This window comes from Heteronotia binoei, chromosome 6, assembly GCF_032191835.1.
Source record: "Heteronotia binoei isolate CCM8104 ecotype False Entrance Well chromosome 6, APGP_CSIRO_Hbin_v1, whole genome shotgun sequence".
Lineage (NCBI taxonomy): Eukaryota > Metazoa > Chordata > Lepidosauria > Squamata > Gekkonidae > Heteronotia > Heteronotia binoei.
Genome location: NC_083228.1, coordinates 146,554,417 through 146,573,879, shown reverse-complemented (window position 1 = coordinate 146,573,879; position 19,463 = coordinate 146,554,417).

Sequence of the window (19,463 nt, the reverse complement as noted above, 5' to 3'; positions counted from 1 at the left end):
TGCTTCCCTGATACCTGCTCAGCATATACATTTGTAAATATACAGATTTTGCAAAACACTCCTGCTATACTCCTCCAAATGGAGCTGCCCCTATAAAGGTGCCCCAGAATGCCTGAACACACATGACCATGCCTGATGCTGAATCAGACACCCCCACCCACCCCGGTCCACCATGGCCGATGTTGTCTACTCAGCCCGTCAGTCGCTCTCCAGGGTCTCAGACAAAGATCTTTCACAGCACCTACCAACTGGTCCTTTTAACTGGAGATGCCGGGGATTGAACATGGGACCTTCTGCATCCCAAGCAGAACTCCACCACTGAGCCATTGCACTTCCCCTGTGCAGAATAGGATTTTGGCAGTAACGTCTGTATAGTAGAAAGGGCCATCAAGGCACAGGTGACTCAGGGTACCCCCGGGAGGGTTTTCAAGCCAGGAGACCTTCAGAGGTGGTTTGCCACTTCCTGCCTCCGCAGAGTGACCCCGGACTTCCTTGGTGGTCTCCCATCCAAGCGTTAACCAGAGCTGACCCTGCTGAGCTTGCGAGATCTGAGGAGATCAGCCGGATCTATCCAGATCATGGCGAGAAGTGCCTTTGGGTTGCAGCTGCCTTCCGGCAACCCCAGCTGGGTTTCAAGGCCAGAGACTTCCAGGGGGCCTTTGCCATCGCCTGGCTCTGCGTGGCCACCCTGGACTTCCCAGGTGGAGCTGGCTCAGCTTCAGCAATCGGATGAGGTGGGCCGTCCAGGTCAGGGCAAAGGTATGGATGGGTGTGGAGGCAGCAAGAACCTGCAACCAGATACAGGCACCTGCTTTGTGTGCACAGAGAAACAATCTATAGGCTCAGAACCACACATTATGGTCTGCATGGGAGATCCATGTGGATTCCTATGTGGAAATGTCTTCCATGTTTGGTGTAGGGGTCGGGAGCAGATGACTATAATTTGGAAAACTAGGTTTGATTCCCCACTCCTCCACATGCAGCTGGGTGACCCTGAGTCAGTCACAAGTTCTTTCAGAGCTGTTCTCTGAAGGCCAGTTCTCTCAGACCTCTCTCAGCCTCACCTAACTCTTAGGTAGTCTGTGTGGGGAAGGGAAGGGAAAGGAGACTGTAAGCCACTCTGAGATTCCTAGTGAAGGGCAGGGTAGAAATCCAACACCATCTTCTTCTGTGAGATGAAGTGGTCTTCTGGCTGATTCTTTTGTGAGCTTTGGAGCTACGCAGAATTACCATAAGATGCACCTGACCATAAGACGCACCTAGTTTTTAGAGGAGGAAAACAGGAAAAAAAAAAATTCTGAACCAAATAGTGTAATAAAATATTTAATAAATTATAACAGAATAACATTTGAACCATGTAAAGTGAACAGCAGTCAACAGTGGCATTAAGAACCATTATCACTGTCATTAACAAATGGAGAGACTTAAAGGTTTGAGTACTCTAGTTTTCTGGAAACCCCAAGAACTCATCATCGCTAGAGTCAGAATGTAGGAAGCTCATTTGCTCACAATCACTGACATCACTTTCTTCGCTGTCTTCATATAAGAGATCGTCTTCACTTCCATCTAAGGCATTGCTAATGCCGCATTTTTTGAATGACTGTACAACGATCTCCTCCTTCACTGAGTCCCATGATGTTTTCACCCATTCACAAACTCGAGTGATGGTGGGCCTTTTCATTCGTCCAGTAGATGTCAGATCATGATTACCAGCAGCCGTCCATTTGTTCCACTCTTCTCTCATTAAGACCTTAAATGGCTTCTTGATGGAAACATCAAGAGGTTGCAACTGGCTGGTAAGACCTCCGGGAATTACAGCTAGATGAGTCTTCACTTCTTTGAAGCACTTTTTTGTTGGTTCGCTAATATGTGCTCTAAACTGGTCAAGCACTAATAAGGCAGGTTTTTTCAGAAGTCCTCCAGGACGTTTGGACCACACCTTTTCAACCCATATTCTCATTCCTTTTTCATCCATCCGTCCTTCCTCATGTACATGTACAATAACTCCTCGCGGAATCACTTCTTTTGGAAATGTTTTCCTTTTGAAAATCAGCATGGGTGGCAATTTGGTGCCATCGGCACAGCAGGACAACACAGCTGTGCAATGGGTCTTCTCATGCCCTGAAGTTTTCACCGTGATGGTTTTAGCACCCTTCAGATCTACAGTCCTATTAGATGGCACATCAAAGGTTAGCGGGACTTCATCCATATTCCCAATCTGGCCAATTTCAAAGCCATTTTTCTTCCTAGCATCAATAACAAGTTTATGAAAGGACAGAATTTTAGATTCATATTCTTTTGGCATTTTTTGCGCAATTCTAGTTTTGGTCCACATAGCAAGACTACATCGCCTCATAAATCTGTAGCACCATGATAGTGAGCCTGTAAAATCCTGAATGCCTTTCTCTATAGCAATGCGTTTCGCTTCAAATTTGATCATTTTTGTCGAGACGGAGAAGCCATTATTCCGGTGATATATGATCCATTCTTTCAAGTCCACCTCCAACTGTGGCCACTTTGCAGCATGCCCACGGAAAGTGTGCTTACTTTTATCTGCTTTTTGCAGCTGATCCTCCTGTTTCCTCCACTCTCTGATCATTTTTTCAGTTGGACGAGGGCCAAAATGTCTCTCTGCTGCTCTGTTTCCATGCTCCTTAGCATATTTTACTACCTCCAGTTTAAAAGGAATTTTATATGCTAGCCTTTTCTGCTTTATCATCCTTGCACTGGTAGAATGAGGTGCTGTAGTATTTTTCTGCAAGAAATGAAGAAACTGTCAGTATCATTTCTTCAATGTTTACGATTGAGCACTAACCTCTTGCGTTGTCACTAAGCGCTGAACATTTGCGTTACCACTGAGCGCTGACCATTTGCGTTACCACTGAGCGCTGACCATCTGCATTGTCACTTACGGTAACGCTGGCCTGCGCATTATCACTGACCAATAACCTGCACTGAGCATTGTCTTAAATCAATGAGAACAATCAGCCATATTAAAATTTACCATATAACATACCGTATTTTTGTAAGACCTAAAAACAAACACAAAAATGGACTTTGTGCATCATGTGTACAGTATACTGCAATTGATTCCAGTGACCTGACTTTGTACATCATAATTACGGTACTATTGGCCACTAAAGTTTAATATGGCAGGTGTTTTATCATATACGGAATTTACGGTAATGCTCAAAGTGGAACATCATATGTATGGGGTAGTAAATCAAGATTTAATGAGTGATAAAGTTTTTTTTTTAATGAAGAAGGGGTCTAATATTCTGCTTTTTTAAATCATGGAGCTATACTAGTCACTGTTCTACACTTTGACCCTTCAATGTTTCACTTGGAAAGTTCTGTAGTTTCAACAAGCATTGATTTTAATCTGAAGGACTAGAAAGTCACTTGGGACTAGAAGGTTACGTACACAAAGCAGACATTCTAAAAGGTTTCATAGAGCAGGAAGCTGAATTTTAAGAACATAAGAGAAGCCATGTTGAATCAGGCCAATGACCCATCCAGACCAACACTCTGTGTCACACAGTGGCCAAAAAACCAGGTGCCATCAGGAGGTCCATCAGTGGGGCCAGGACACTAGAAGTCCTCCCACTGTTGCCCCCCCAAGCACCAAGAATACAGAGCATCACTGCGCAAAAAGAAGTACGGTACGTACGGTAGATGATGTGAAAGACACCCTTGATAGTCACTACCAGTCTGAGTAGAAAATACTGACTTTGATGGACTAATGGTTTGATTCAGTCTAAGGAAGCTTACATGTGTTCATGTGAACATCTCAAAGAATGGTTGTAAGGAAAGATGAGATCACCCCATACATGTACGGTAAGCCTCAAGTTCCTCCCAGGAAAGGTGAGGAAAAAATGTGATGAATGGATATGGGCACTGCTCTTGCATCAGGTGCAACAAGAGCATCCAAACATACAGTTTCAGTACCCCTTAGAAAGCTCAACAGCATTTGGACATGATCCATGGTGTAACACACAGTAATAGACTGAAAGGAGACTCCATTTACCGTAACTCCATTTACCATACTTAAGGGAGTGACTCCATTCTAGGGTTGCCAAGTCCAATTCAAGAAATATCTGGGAACTTTGGGGGTGGAGCCAGGAGACTTTGGGGGTGGAGCCAGGAGACATTAGGGGCGGAGCCAAGATCAAAGCTGTGACAAGCATAATTGAACTCCAGTTCTGATCATCACATTTAAAGGGACGGCACACCTTTTCAATTCCTTCCTTCCATAGGAAATAATGAAGGATAGGGGCACCTTATTTTGGGGCTCATAGAATTGGACCCCCTGGTCCAATCCCTTTGAAACTTGGGGGGTATTTTGGGGAGAGGCACTAGATGCTATACTGAAAATTTGGTGCCTCTACCTCAAAAAACAGCCCCCCCTCAGAGCCCCAGATACCTGAGGATCAATTCTCCATTATTTTCTATGGGAATAAATCTCCATAGGGAATAACAGAGTTCCCAGCAGACATTTCCCTCCCCTCCCCCCGCTTTCTGATGACCCTGAAGCGGGGGGGAGGGCCTACAAACTGGGGGATCCCCTGCCCCCACCTGGGGATTGGCAACCCTATTGTCTCTGCCTGCACAACTCAATGAAAAGAGAGGTCTAGTTTCCTAGAAGCCTCCGTTCATTTATCCCCCAAACTCTGCTAGGCTAGGAGACTATCCAGTATTTTCTGTTTTAGCAAAACAGGGAAGCTCAGGCAACTCACCAAAAAGAACCTTTTGTGAAATGTGGTTCACAAAAGTCCGTCACAATAATAGGGGGCAGGGCCGCTCCGAACGCTGGGCTCATCTGAGGAGGGGAGAGGGGAGGGGAGAGGAGAGGGGAAAAAGCCCACAGACACTCCAACGGCTTTCCCGCGTGTGCTCTGCCAGGCTCCAATTGGCCGAGGCCTCCGCCCACGCCCCCCTCCTCCTACCTCGCCTTTCAACTCAGCTTCAACCGCTCCCTCGGCACAGTGTTTTCTTTTTTACGTATGGTACTTCCCCACCCCCCTCCAACACGTTCCCCATTTACTTTTCATCCCTGGCTTACTCTCTTTTGCCCCCCCCCACTCTATTTGCAAAATGCATTCATTGGGCAAAATAACCCCAAAGGGAGAAGCAAAGAAAGGGGGGGGAGAGAGAGAAAAGCACACCCGCTTTTGTGCTTTTGCACCATTCACACTTCGCACGCAGCATCCGTTGCACCATTCACACTTCGCACGCAGCATCCTCATCCCTCCCCTCCCTCCTCTCTGGGTCCAGCGAGCCGGGGGCCAAAAGATTACCTTACTGTTTCGCCTCCCTTTGGCAACCGTCTGGGGGAGAGAGAGACGGGGGGGGGATCTTTTGCAGTTTGGAGGAAGAAGCTTCTTGCTTCAGGCTCGGCGGTGGCGTTGTGTGTACTTTGGAAGGGAGGGGGGTGAGACATGGCAGCGATGGGGCAACGAGTCTAGCTTCTCCCCTGCCCAACTCCTAACGCGTAGCCATTCCCTGCTCGCTCTGCAGGACCGGTGGGGAGGGATGGAAGCCAAGGAGGGAGCAGAGGAACACGAGCAAGAGCCATCAGAGGCTGATGGGCTGCTTCGGCGGGCCGCCGCGCGGGCCCCCTTCGACGTACAGACATGGGACCGGCGCCTAAGAGACCGGCTTAAAGCCATCTACCAGCTCCCCAAACGGTGCCCCCCCCGCTCCCAACAAGCCCCACCGCCATAAGCCTTGTAAAGGCTCATTTGGCGGCACCTCCCGCCGGGAGAGCGGCACCCGCACCAAACAAACTCCAATCGGGAGCAGAGGCGCGGAGACAGTAGAGGGAGCCGGCGGAACTCGCCGGGGGGGGGGGTACCCCACATGATGATCCACAGCCCCAAAGGGGCACAGGAGTCAACCCTATTAAAACAAGAGCTAGCGCCCCCCCCCCCGTCGGGGGAGCGGCGAAGAGACCCCTCCCCCCACCTTTCACAGACTAAGCAGATGGCCTAGAAGGGTTTGAAACAGATGAAGGAATAGACAAGAGTCTAACAGTATCTTCCTCAACCTTCATGGTGCGGGACTTTTCACAAATAGGTCTTTGCTTTTAATTATCATCATCACCACAAGTGTTTTTCCTAGGGTTGCCAGCTTCAGGGTTAGTAATACCTGGACATTTTTTTTGGGGGGGTGCCTGGGGAGGGGGGGCTTCAGTGGGGCAGAACGCCACAGAATCCACCTTCCAAAGCAGTAATTTTCTCCAGGTTAACTGATTTCAGTTGCCTGGAAATCACTTATCCTGGGAGATCTCTGACTCCAGCCGCCACCTGGAGTTTGGCAACCCTGACTATATGGGTGGGGATCTTGGGGAAGTTGTCCCCTTTGTCCCTTGTGGTCTGCTCCCTTTCCCCACCTCTTCAGGTCCATCTGAGTAGGGCCTCCACTAGCTGCCACCCTGCCAACGGACAGAATCAACAACTGACCACGCGTGTGCCTTCTCTGCTGTGGCCCCCACCTTCTGCTACGGCCTGCCTGGGGAAGCTGGAAGGCACCTACTCTCCTGGCTTTCTGCAAATTATGCACATCTGGATCATTTCCCACCCTCCTGGAGGCCAGCCTGACCTCCTTTCAGGCCTTCTTCAGTATGTGGGATGGAGGGGGACCCCCTTGCAGGGTTGCTTAGCCTGGGTCAGCTTTTCCTCCCACCCCCCCTCTCTTTTCCCATCCAGGCACCCCCCCAGTCTGGCTTCTCAAGGCCCCACCCTCCAGCTCTCCTGCAAGCAAAGCCAGATCCCACAAGGAGGATACTGGAGGACTTCAGTGTTTCTCTCCTTCTTATTTTATCCTCTCCAGGAACTGCAGGACTGTCTTGTCTGCTTCTGAACCTTTTACTAGCTGCTGAGCACAGAAGCAAATAAACGAACCATTTCCATAACTATTTATTTTCAAATCAAGTAAGAGATTCATGCTGCCTTTTAAGGGCCAACTTGGCACTTAAAGAAGAATAGAAGGGATAATAGAGGAATTGCTCTCTATGAATTTGTCTAATCCCCTTTGAGAAGAATCACACTTAGTGGACATAAAAATATGGAGCAGAGATCCATCAGTGGCTATTAGCCACAGTGTGTATATATATGTATATATAAATTATTGGCCACCGTGTGATACAGAGTGTTGGACTGGATGGGCCGCTGGCCTGATCCAACATGGCTGCTCTTATGTTCTTATGTGACACAGAGTGTTGGACTGGATGGGCCATTGGCCTGATCCAACATGGCTTCTCTTGTGTTCTTCTGTGACACAGAGTGTTGGACTGGATGGGCCACTGGCCTGATCCAACATGGCTTCTCTTATGTTCTTATGTGACACAGAGTGTTGGACTGGATGGGCCACTGGCCTGATCCAACAGGGCTTCTCTTATGTTCTTATGTGACACAGAGTGTTGGACTGGTTGGGCCACTGGCCTGATCCAACATGGCTTCTCTTATGTTCTTATGTGACACAGAGTGTTGGACTGGATGGGCCATTGGCCTGATCCAATATGGCTTCTCTTGTGTTCTTATGTGACACAGAGTGTTGGACTGGATGGGCCACTGGCCTGATCCAACATGGCTTCTCTTATGTTCTTATGTGACACAGAGTGTTGGACTGGATGGGCCATTGGCCTGATCCAACATGGCTTCTCTTGTGTTCTTCTGTGACACAGAGTGTTGGACTGGATGGGCCACTGGCCTGATCCAACAGGGCTTCTCTTATGTTCTTATGTGACACACATTGTTGGACTGGAGGGGCCACTGGCCTGATCCAACATGGCTTCTCTTATGTTCTTATGTGACACAGAGTGTTGGACTGGATGGGCCACTGGCCTGATCCAACAGGGCTTCTCTTATGTTCTTATGTGACACAGAGTGTTGGACTGGTTGGGCCACTGGCCTGATCCAACATGGCTTCTCTTATGTTCTTATGTGACACAGAGTGTTGGACTGGATGGGCCATTGGCCTGATCCAATATGGCTTCTCTTGTGTTCTTATGTGACACAGAGTGTTGGACTGGATGGGCCACTGGCCTGATCCAACATGGCTTCTCTTATGTTCTTATGTGACACAGAATGTTGGACTGGATGGGCCACTGGCATGATCCAACAGGGCTTCTCTTATGTTCTTATGTGACACAGTGTTGGACTGGAGGGGCCACTGGCCTGATCCAACATGGCTTCTCTTATGTTCTTATGTGACACAGAGTGTTGGACTGGATGGGCCATTAGCCTGATCCAACATGGCTTCTCTTATGTTCTTATGTGACACAGAGTGTTGGACTGCATGGGCCACTGGCCTGATCCAACATGGCTTCTCTTATGTTCTTATGTGACACAGAGTGTTGGACAGGATGGCCCATTGGCCTGATCCAACAGGGCTTCTCTTATGTGACACAGAGTGTTGGACTGGAGGGGCCACTGGCCTGATCCAACAGGGCTTCTCTTATGTGACACAGAGTGTTGGACTGGATGGCCTACTGGCCTGATCCAACAGGGCTTCTCTTATGTGACACAGAGTGTTGGACAGGAGGGGCCATTGGCCTGATCCAACAGGGCTTCTCTCATGTTCTTATGTGACACAGAGTGTTGGACTGGAGGGGCCACTGGCCTGATCCAACATGGCTTCTCTTATGTTCTTATGTGACACAGAGTGTTGGACTGGAGGGGCAACTGGCCTGATCCAACAGGGCTTCTCTTATGTTCTTATGTGACACAGAGTGTTGGACTGGATGGCCCATTGGCCTGATCCAACAGGGCTTCTCTTATGTTCTTATGTGACACAGAGTGTTGGACTGGAGGGGCCACTGGCCTGATCCAACAGGGCTTCTCTTATGTTCTTATGTGACACAGAGTGTTGGACTGGAGGGGCAACTGGCCTGATCCAACAGGGCTTCTCTTATGTTCTTATGTGACACAGAGTGTTGGACTGGATGGCCCATTGGCCTGATCCAACAGGGCTTCTCTTATGTTCTTATGTGACACAGAGTGTTGGACTGGAGGGGCCACTGGCCTGATCCAACAGGGCTTCTCTTATGTGACTCAGAGTGTTGGACTGGATGGGCCATTGGCCTGATCCAACAGGGCTTCTCTTATGTTCTTATGTGACACAGAGTGTTGGACTGGATGGGCCACTGGCCTGATCCAACAGGGCTTCTCTTATGTGTGACACAGAGTGTGGACTGGATGGGCCATTGGCCTGATCCAACATGGCTTCTCTTATGTGACACAGAGTGTTGGACTGGATGGGCCATTGGCCTGATCCAACAGGGCTTCTCTTATGTTCTTATGTGACACAGAGTGTTGGACTGGATGGGCCATTGGCCTGATCCAACATGGCTTCTCTTGTGTTCTTCTGTGACACAGAGTGTTGGACTGGATGGGCCACTGGCCTGATCCAACAGGGCTTCTCTTATGTTCTTATGTGACACACATTGTTGGACTGGAGGGGCCACTGGCCTGATCCAACATGGCTTCTCTTATGTTCTTATGTGACACAGAGTGTTGGACTGGATGGGCCACTGGCCTGATCCAACAGGGCTTCTCTTATGTTCTTATGTGACACAGAGTGTTGGACTGGTTGGGCCACTGGCCTGATCCAACATGGCTTCTCTTATGTTCTTATGTGACACAGAGTGTTGGACTGGATGGGCCATTGGCCTGATCCAATATGGCTTCTCTTGTGTTCTTATGTGACACAGAGTGTTGGACTGGATGGGCCACTGGCCTGATCCAACATGGCTTCTCTTATGTTCTTATGTGACACAGAATGTTGGACTGGATGGGCCACTGGCATGATCCAACAGGGCTTCTCTTATGTTCTTATGTGACACAGTGTTGGACTGGAGGGGCCACTGGCCTGATCCAACATGGCTTCTCTTATGTTCTTATGTGACACAGAGTGTTGGACTGGATGGGCCATTAGCCTGATCCAACATGGCTTCTCTTATGTTCTTATGTGACACAGAGTGTTGGACTGCATGGGCCACTGGCCTGATCCAACATGGCTTCTCTTATGTTCTTATGTGACACAGAGTGTTGGACAGGATGGCCCATTGGCCTGATCCAACAGGGCTTCTCTTATGTGACACAGAGTGTTGGACTGGAGGGGCCACTGGCCTGATCCAACAGGGCTTCTCTTATGTGACACAGAGTGTTGGACTGGATGGCCTACTGGCCTGATCCAACAGGGCTTCTCTTATGTGACACAGAGTGTTGGACAGGAGGGGCCATTGGCCTGATCCAACAGGGCTTCTCTCATGTTCTTATGTGACACAGAGTGTTGGACTGGAGGGGCCACTGGCCTGATCCAACATGGCTTCTCTTATGTTCTTATGTGACACAGAGTGTTGGACTGGAGGGGCAACTGGCCTGATCCAACAGGGCTTCTCTTATGTTCTTATGTGACACAGAGTGTTGGACTGGATGGCCCATTGGCCTGATCCAACAGGGCTTCTCTTATGTTCTTATGTGACACAGAGTGTTGGACTGGAGGGGCCACTGGCCTGATCCAACAGGGCTTCTCTTATGTTCTTATGTGACACAGAGTGTTGGACTGGAGGGGCAACTGGCCTGATCCAACAGGGCTTCTCTTATGTTCTTATGTGACACAGAGTGTTGGACTGGATGGCCCATTGGCCTGATCCAACAGGGCTTCTCTTATGTTCTTATGTGACACAGAGTGTTGGACTGGAGGGGCCACTGGCCTGATCCAACAGGGCTTCTCTTATGTGACTCAGAGTGTTGGACTGGATGGGCCATTGGCCTGATCCAACAGGGCTTCTCTTATGTTCTTATGTGACACAGAGTGTTGGACTGGATGGGCCACTGGCCTGATCCAACAGGGCTTCTCTTATGTGTGACACAGAGTGTGGACTGGATGGGCCATTGGCCTGATCCAACATGGCTTCTCTTATGTGACACAGAGTGTTGGACTGGATGGGCCATTGGCCTGATCCAACAGGGCTTCTCTTATGTTCTTATGTGACACAGAGTGTTGGACTGGATGGGCCACTGGCCTGATCCAACAGGGCTTCTCTTATGTGTGACACAGAGTGTGGACTGGATGGGCCATTGGCCTGATCCAACATGGCTTCTCTTATGTGACACAGAGTGTTGGACTGGAGGGGCCATTGGCCTGATCCAACAGGGCTTCTCTTATGTGTGACACAGAGTGTGGACTGGATGGGCCATTGGCCTGATCCAACATGGCTTCTCTTATGTGACACAGAGTGTTGGACTGGAGGGGCCATTGGCCTGATCCAACAGGGCTTCTCTTATGTTCTTATGTGACACAGAATGTTGGACTGGAGGGGCCACTGGCCTGATCCAACATGGCTTCTCTTATGTTCTTATGTTAATCTTTTTCCATGCTTTGAACATTCAAAAGGTTTCTTGCCTCTGTGTACTCTTTGGTGCACAAGGAGCTGTGATCTATTTTTGAAGCACTTGTTACACTGAATGGATGTACATACCTTAATTCTCTTTGGAAAAGGTACATTAAAGCTTCTTCCTTCACTCTTCTCAACCATACGGCCTCCTTCCTTTCTCTTAGGTCTGCCTTCATTTCTGTTCTTTTCTTTCAGATCTTGAACACGATCTGGCAAGTGCTGGAGAAGTTGGTGACCCCCCTCATTCCTCTGACCATCCTCTGCTGGAATAAAGAAAGAGATCCCTTTAACACCTGGGAAGGCAGGTAAAGCCCAAAAATATCTCTGACGCTAAATTGTTCAGGGTAGTGAAAACCAGAGAGGACTGTGAAGCAATCCAAAGAGATCTGTCGAGGCCGGGCATGTGGGTGTCAACGTGGCAAATGGGGTTCAACATGGCACATTGGGGCCAAAAATCCTAACTATAAATACAGCTTGATGTGGTGCAAACTGGCGGAAACTGACCAAGACAGAGATCATGGGGTTGAGGAAGATAACACACTGAAAATGTCGAGACAGTGTGCGATTGCAACAAAAAAGGCCAATGCCATGCTGGGAATTATTAGGAACGGAATTGAAAACAAAGCCAGTATCATAATGCCCCTGTATAAATCCATGGTGCAGTCTCATTTGGAATACTGTGTACAATTCTGCTCACCGCACCTCAGAAAAGATATTACAGCCCTGAAAAAAGTACAGGAAAGGGCAACGAGAATGATTCAAGGGTTGGAACACTTTCCCTATGAAGAAAGGTTAAAATGCTTGGGGCTCTTTAGCTTGGAGAAACGTCGACTGAGGGGGGGGTGACATGATAGAGGTTTACAAGATTATGCATGGGGTAGAAAAGGTAGAGAAAAAAGTCCTTTTCTCCCTTTCTCACAATATGAGAACATGTGGGCATTCAATGAAATTGCTGAGCAGTCAGATTAGAATGGATAAAAGGAAGTCCTTCTTCACCCAAAGAGTGATTAACACATGAAATTCACTGCCACAGGAGGTGGTGGCGGCGGCTACAAGCATAGACAGCTTCAGGATGAGATGGGATAAGCATATGGAGCAGAGGTCCATCAGTGGCTATTAGCCACAACTTATTGTTGGAACTCTCTGTCTTGGGCAGTGATGCTCTGTATTCTTGGGGGCAACAGTGGGAGGGCTTCTAGTGTCCTGGCCCCACTGGTGGACCTCCTGATGGCACTTGGGGTTTTTTGGCCACTGTGTGACACAGAGTGTTGGACTGGATGGGCCATTGGCCTGATCCAACATGGCTTCTCTTATGTTCTTATATCTGGGGCAGTGATGCTCTGTATTCTTGGTGCTTGGGGGGCACAGTGGAGGGCTTCTAGTGTCCTGGCCCCACTGATGGACCTCCTGATGGCACCCGGGTTTTTTGGCCACTGTGTGACACAGAGTGTTGGACTGGATGGGCCATTGGCCTGCTCCAACAGGGCTTCTCTTATGTTCTTATGTGACACAGAGTGTTGGACTGGATGGGCCATTGGCCTGATCCAACATGGCTTCACTTATGTTCTGTGACTGCAGAAGGAAAGGACTGATGGCTCTTCAGCCTCCTCCAGCTTCCCTGATCTTAACCACCTCCCCCCTTTCCCCAGAGTGTCCAGTATTTAAGGATACCTCACTCCCTCAAGAGCCACGGCTGAGCTTCTAATACCAATTCCCCCCCACTCCTGCCTCATCTCAGGATAAAACAGGACATAAAACAGAACACCAGTAGCCAGAAGCCACACAGAGTTCCTGAATGCCATGAATTTGCAACAACACACAAACACCAATTTAAAGGTTTAAGAAAGAAAGATTGATTGAAGATGGTGCTTGGCAACTGAAAAGAATAACAAGTGATTTAAAAATATCAAAGCAGACAGAATAAGCCAGCACTCTTGCTTCTATCGCTCTCAGGCAGACTTCCAGGTTAATTCAGATCCTAGCCTTGGCTGGCTGACTGGCTATCCCATGCCCCTTAAGAACATAAGAACATATGAGAAGCCATGTTAGATGGCCAATGGCCCATCCAGTCCAACACTCTGTGTCACACAGTGGCCAAAAAAAAAGTATGTATGTATATATATATATATATATATATATATATATATATAAAATATATATATATATATATATACACACACACACACACACATATATACACACTGTGGCTAATAGCCACTGATGGACCTGTGCTCCATATTTTTATCTAACCCCCTCTTGAAGGTGGCTGTACTTGTGGCTGCCACCACTTCCTGTGGCAGTGAATTCCACATGTTAATCACCCTTTGGGTGAAGAAGTACTTCTTTTTATCCATTTTAACCTATCTGCTCAGCAATTTCATCGAATGCCCACAAGTTCTTGTATTGTGAGAAAGGGAGAAAATTACTTCTTTCTCTACTTTCTCCATCCCATGCATAATCTTGTAAACCTCTCTCATGTCACTCCGCAGTCGAGGTTTCTCCAAGCTAAAGAGCCCAAAGTGTTTTAAGCTTTCTTCATAGGGAAAGTGCTCCAGCCCTTTAATCATTCTAGTTGCCCTTCTCTGGACTTTCTCCAATGCTATAATATCCTTTTTGAGGTGCGGCGACCAGAACTGCACACAGTACTCCAAATGAGACCGCACCATCGATTTATACAGGGGCATTATGATACTGGCTGATTTGTTTTCAATTCCCTTCCTAATAATTCCCAGCATGGCGTTGGCCTTTTTTATTGCAATCGCACACTGTCTTGACATTTTCAGTGAGTTATCTACCACGACCCCAAGATCTCTCTCTTGGTCAGTCTCTGCCACTTCACACCCCATCAACTTGTATTTGTAGCTGGGATTCTTGGCCCCAATGTGCATTACTTTGCAATTGGCCACACTGAACCGCATCTGCCACGTTGACGCCCACTCACCCAGCCTCAACAGATCCTTTTGGAGTTCCTCACAATCCTCTCTGGTTCTCACCACCCTGAACAATTTAGTGTCATCTGCAAACTTGGCCACTTCACTGCTCACTCCCAACTCTAAATCATTTATGAACAAGTTAAAGAGCATGGGACCCAGGATCGAGCCCTGCGGCACCCCACTGCTTACCGTCCTCCACTGCGAAGACTGCCCATTTATACTCACTCTCTGCTTCCTATTACTCAGCCAGTTTTTGATCCACAAGAGGACCTGTCCTTTTACTCCATGACTCTCAAGCTTTCTAAGGAGCCTCTGATGAGGAACTTTATCAAAAGCTTTCTGGAAGTCAAGATAAACAACATCTATCGGGTCTCCTTTGTCCACATGTTTGTTCACCCCCTCAAAGAAATGTAACAGGTTAGTGAGGCAAGATCTTCCCTTACAGAACCCATGCTGAGTCTTCCTCAATAACCCGTGTTCCTCAATGTGCCTACTCATTCTGTCCTTGATAATGGTTTCTACCAACTTTCCTAGTATTGAAGTCAGATTGACTGACCTGTAATTTCCCGGATCTAGATGGGGGTGACATTTGCTACCTTCCAGTCCTCAGGAACAGAGGCAGATTTCAATGAAAGATTACAGATTTTTGTCAAAAGATCCACAAGTTCAACTTTGAGTTCTTTCAGAACTCTCGGATGTATGCCATCCCGACCCGGTGACTTATTAGTTTTTAATTTGTCTATCAGTTGTAGGACCTCCTCTTTTGTCACCTCAATCTGACTCAGGTCTTTCAACACCCCTTCCAAAATTAGTGGTTCTGGGACGGGCAAAAAGTTCTCATCTTCCACAGTGAAGACGGAGGCAAAAAATGCATTCAGCTTCTCAACCATTTCCCTATCCTCCTTCAGTAATCCTTTGACCCCTTGGTCATCCAAGGGCCCCACTACCTCCCTGGCTGGTTTCCTACTTCTAATATATTTGAAGAAATTTTTATTATTGGTCTTTATGTTTTTTGCAATATGCTCCTCATAGTCCCTTTTTGCCTGCCTGATCACAGTCTTGCATTTGATTTGCCACAGCCTGTGTTCCCTTTTATTAATCTTACTTGGACTGGTTTTCCACCGCTTAAAGGAGTCCTTCTTACTTAATGCAATCCAGGAGACCCCCCCCCCTCTCAGGGAACAAGGGGAAAGTCTGGGGTTTTATCAGAAGGGACCAGGAACCCCCAGAGTCAATCAAAGGGCTTTTCCCAGATGATTCACTGCAACAGTGAATACGCTGCTGTTTCGCAAGGCAAAGAAAGCTTTTAGATGAAACACATCTAGTTAGAAGGGAGGGGCCCTGTGAACGGAGCACTGTACATATGAACATATGAAGCTGCCTTATACTGAATCAGACCCTCGGTCCATCGAAGTCAGTATTGTCTATTCAGACTGGCAGCAGCTCTCCAGGGTCTCAAGCTGAGGTTTTTCACACCTACGTGCCTGGACCCTTCTTCGTTGGAGATGCTGGGGATTGAACCTGGGACCTTCTGCTTACCAAGGAGATGCTCTACCACTGATCCACCATTCCTCCCCTTTAGTGACTCTTCAGGGTCTCAAGCTGAGGTTTTTCACACCTTTTTGCCTGGACCCTTTTTAGTTGGAGATGCCGGAGATTGAACCTGGGACCTTCTGCTTCCCAAGCAGATGCTCTGCCACTGAGCCACCGTCCCTCCCCACTGTAGTCTCCCACGGACTATCACCCTGGGGCTGATGAGCTGCAAGCAGCTGGCTGCTAACCAGGGCTTGTCAGGAAGGGCCTATAAAACCCAGTGCTGGGAATCTGCGCGTTGGGGAAGCAATGAGTCTTCCTGCTACACTCTACCATCACAACTCCTGACCCTGCTTTGCGTGTGGGACCTTGGACTAGCTTTGGACTTTAACTTTTTGACTTTGACCTCCAGGCTACACTCTCCGGCTCACCCCTTCTGGTAACGACCCTGCGGCTTGTGCACTTTCAGTTTGTGGACTTCTGGGACTGAACTCTGGAATTTCTGTGAGCCCCTGAACATGTCTGGGTTACCAGCTTGTGCCTGCTACATGACAGGCTCTGGCCTGGACACCTACTCTGGCTTGGGGGCTGACCACAACACTGGCCTCAGTTGCCCCTCAGCAAGTACCTGGTTCATGCATCATCCTATGTGGAGCAATTCACACCTTTGGCACTTGTGGGAGATTCTCCTTACCCAGAGAGATGACGCTCCAATAGTTCTCCTGCATGACTTCACTGTAGAGAGTTTTCTGTCCTGCATCCAGCAGGTCCCATTCGGCTGGGGTGAAACAGACAGACACGTCCTCAAAGGAAAAGGGGCACTGGAAGAAAAAGCAGATTCCCTCATCAGGGATCATGCCAGGCAGAGACTGCACACTGGAAGGGAGCAGTCAGGGGTGCAACAGGATGTATGTCATAGGTCAAGAGAGTGGTATTCAGAGCCTCTCTCATCTGGACCACTGTAGAAACTTCAGGTACAAAAAGACCCTTGAGAAAGGAGGGGGGAACCCAGGCTGTCCCCTGCTCATTCCCCCTACCTGGACTGCAGGTAAAGCAGCTGTTTCCACACCTCTGGAATGTCTCAACAGCATCTCTCCACTGCCTGTTAGGAAGAGGAAGGAGGAAGGGTGTTTGTTGTGTCTTCCTGTTCCATTTGTTCCTTGCTTCACACACTCCCTTCCCCGGAGATGGAAACCTTGCCCAGTGTATAAACCCATTCTTTTACTAAATTCTGGGAAAGGCAAAAAAGAAGTACCCATGAGCCTCAGGGGGTGATAAATGCTGCCAACCTAGTTTAGACTTCTGTGAGACCTGAAAATGTTTCCCATGAACTCTGGAGTTGCAAAGGTCACAGCATCCCTGCTGGATCAGACCAAAAGCCCAGGAATTCCATTCTCCTGCCAGCTGGGCTCTTGAGTCTGGACTGGGGGTGGAAATGACGTCACATGACATGTCACCCTCACATTCAGCCCAAAACCCAGACGTCACTTGAGCGCTTCTGGAGAATAAAGGGTAGTATCTGTCCCAAGACCCTCCCCCAAATAACCTGGGGTTTGAGGCCTCAGCCGGTCATCTCTCCTGCAGCAACCTAATTCCTACAGGAGCCTGCCAGGTGCCCCTATAAGAACAGGAACAGAAGCTGAACTTTTCCATGATTATTCATGCCCTACAAACTGGTTTTTGGTGCTCAGTGCTGCCCCAGAAGGAGAGGCTCCCTGTATTCACCCGGTTGAATAGCTCTTCCCAGGTTTGTTTAACTTTACAGTTCTTTTTTGAGCCACCCCGAGTTCCTCCTATGGAAGGAAGAGGAGATATTCTAATTAACAGGAGGAATTGCTCTCTATGAATTTGTCTAATCCCTTTTGAGAAGAACCACACTTAGTGGACATTCAATGCTGTGTGTTCTGTGGAAAAGTATTGAATTCTGTTCCTGGCCTGAAAACTCTACCCATCACATTCATGCGGTGAACCAGTCATATACGGGCAAAACAAGTCCTTACCACAAGAGAGGGCGTCTTGGGCACCCTCCTGGGCCTGCGCCCTCTGCCCTTCCTCCAAGGAACCTCGCTCTGCCTCAGGGAATGGAGCTTCTCTCTCCAAGGATAGTCCCCACATCTGAAAGAGCAGCGAGTGAGAAGGGGAAGAGATGGAACAGAAGAGAGACCAAGCAAGGGATCCTGCCCCACTCCCAGACTCTGTGCTCTTCTATCAGCAGACCCAGTGAGACACCTGGAGTGATAAGAGACTCTTTAGTAGAGAAGGCTGTGGAAGAAGGATGTTAAATCTCCCATTTGAATGATTAACACTTGGACAAATATCTCTCAGGGAAACTTTAGAATTAGCTCCAATATCCTTGCTTGAATTGGACACAGCTGGAAGAAACCCCCTCACCTGTTCTGCCTGCCTCTTCTCCTCGGCCTGACTCAGGAGGAAACCTTCGGCCAAAGCCACCGCCTGGGAACTGGTCTCCGGCCCACATTCCCTGACCCAGCGCTGCATTTCCTGGGGCAGGAGGGCTAGGAACCTCTCCAGGATCACCAGGTCCACCATCTGCTTCTTGGAGTTCCTTTCTGGCTTCAGCCAGTGGCTGCAGAGTCGATGGAGCCGGCTGCAAACCTCTCGGGGCCCACCAGCCTCATGGTACTGGAACTGCCAGAAGTGTTGGCCATGCACCTCTGAGATCTCCGTGACCTGAGAAGGTGTCTCTGGCACGGGGCTTTCCCAGCCTTCACCACCATGCCCAGCTTGGGTGGGAGGGGGGCCTTTGCTTGCTGTCTTGCCAGCTGCAGCTCCTTCTGGGTCCTGCTCTTCCATCTCCCTCACCTTCTCTTGGGTCACCTCCGACTGGATAGAGATGCCTTGAATCACTTGACAGTAAAGAGATACAGAGAGAGTCACATGTCACAAGGAAAGCTAATGAGAATTACCCTGGTAGATCAGAACTAAAGTGCTTCTTGTGGTTTGAGGACCTGCTTTAATATAATTTTGTTATATGACATACCAAGCTATTTTAGATATGCCTGCTTTGTACTTTGGAAAAGTTAACTATCTTTGTTTGGGTCTTTAAGGATGTTACAACCTGAGCCTCTCATCACATGGGTTCAGTCTGTGCAAGGCGCTAATTCTTAAGGTAAGCGGGAGCCCCAAAAGGACCAGGGGGACTGGTGACCCCTTAACCGTCATCTATATCTCTTCAACAGACCTGAAGTGTCAGGCATAAGAACATAAGAGAAGCCATGTTGGATCAGGCCAATAGCCCATCCAGTCTAACACTCTGTGTCACACAGTGGCCAATATATGTGTGTGTGTGTGTATACACACACACACACACATATATATATACTGTGGCTAATAGCCACTGATGGACCTCTGCTCCATATTTTTATCCAATCCCCTCTTGAAGCTGTCTATGCTTGTAGCCACCACCACCTCCTGTGGCAGTGAATTCCACATGTTAATCACCCTTTGGGTGAAGTAGTACTTCCTTTTATCCATTTTAACCTGACTGCTTAACAATTTCACTGAATGCCCACGAGTTCTTGTATTGTGAGAAAGGGAGAAAAGTACTTCTTTCTCTGCTTTCTCCATCCCATGCA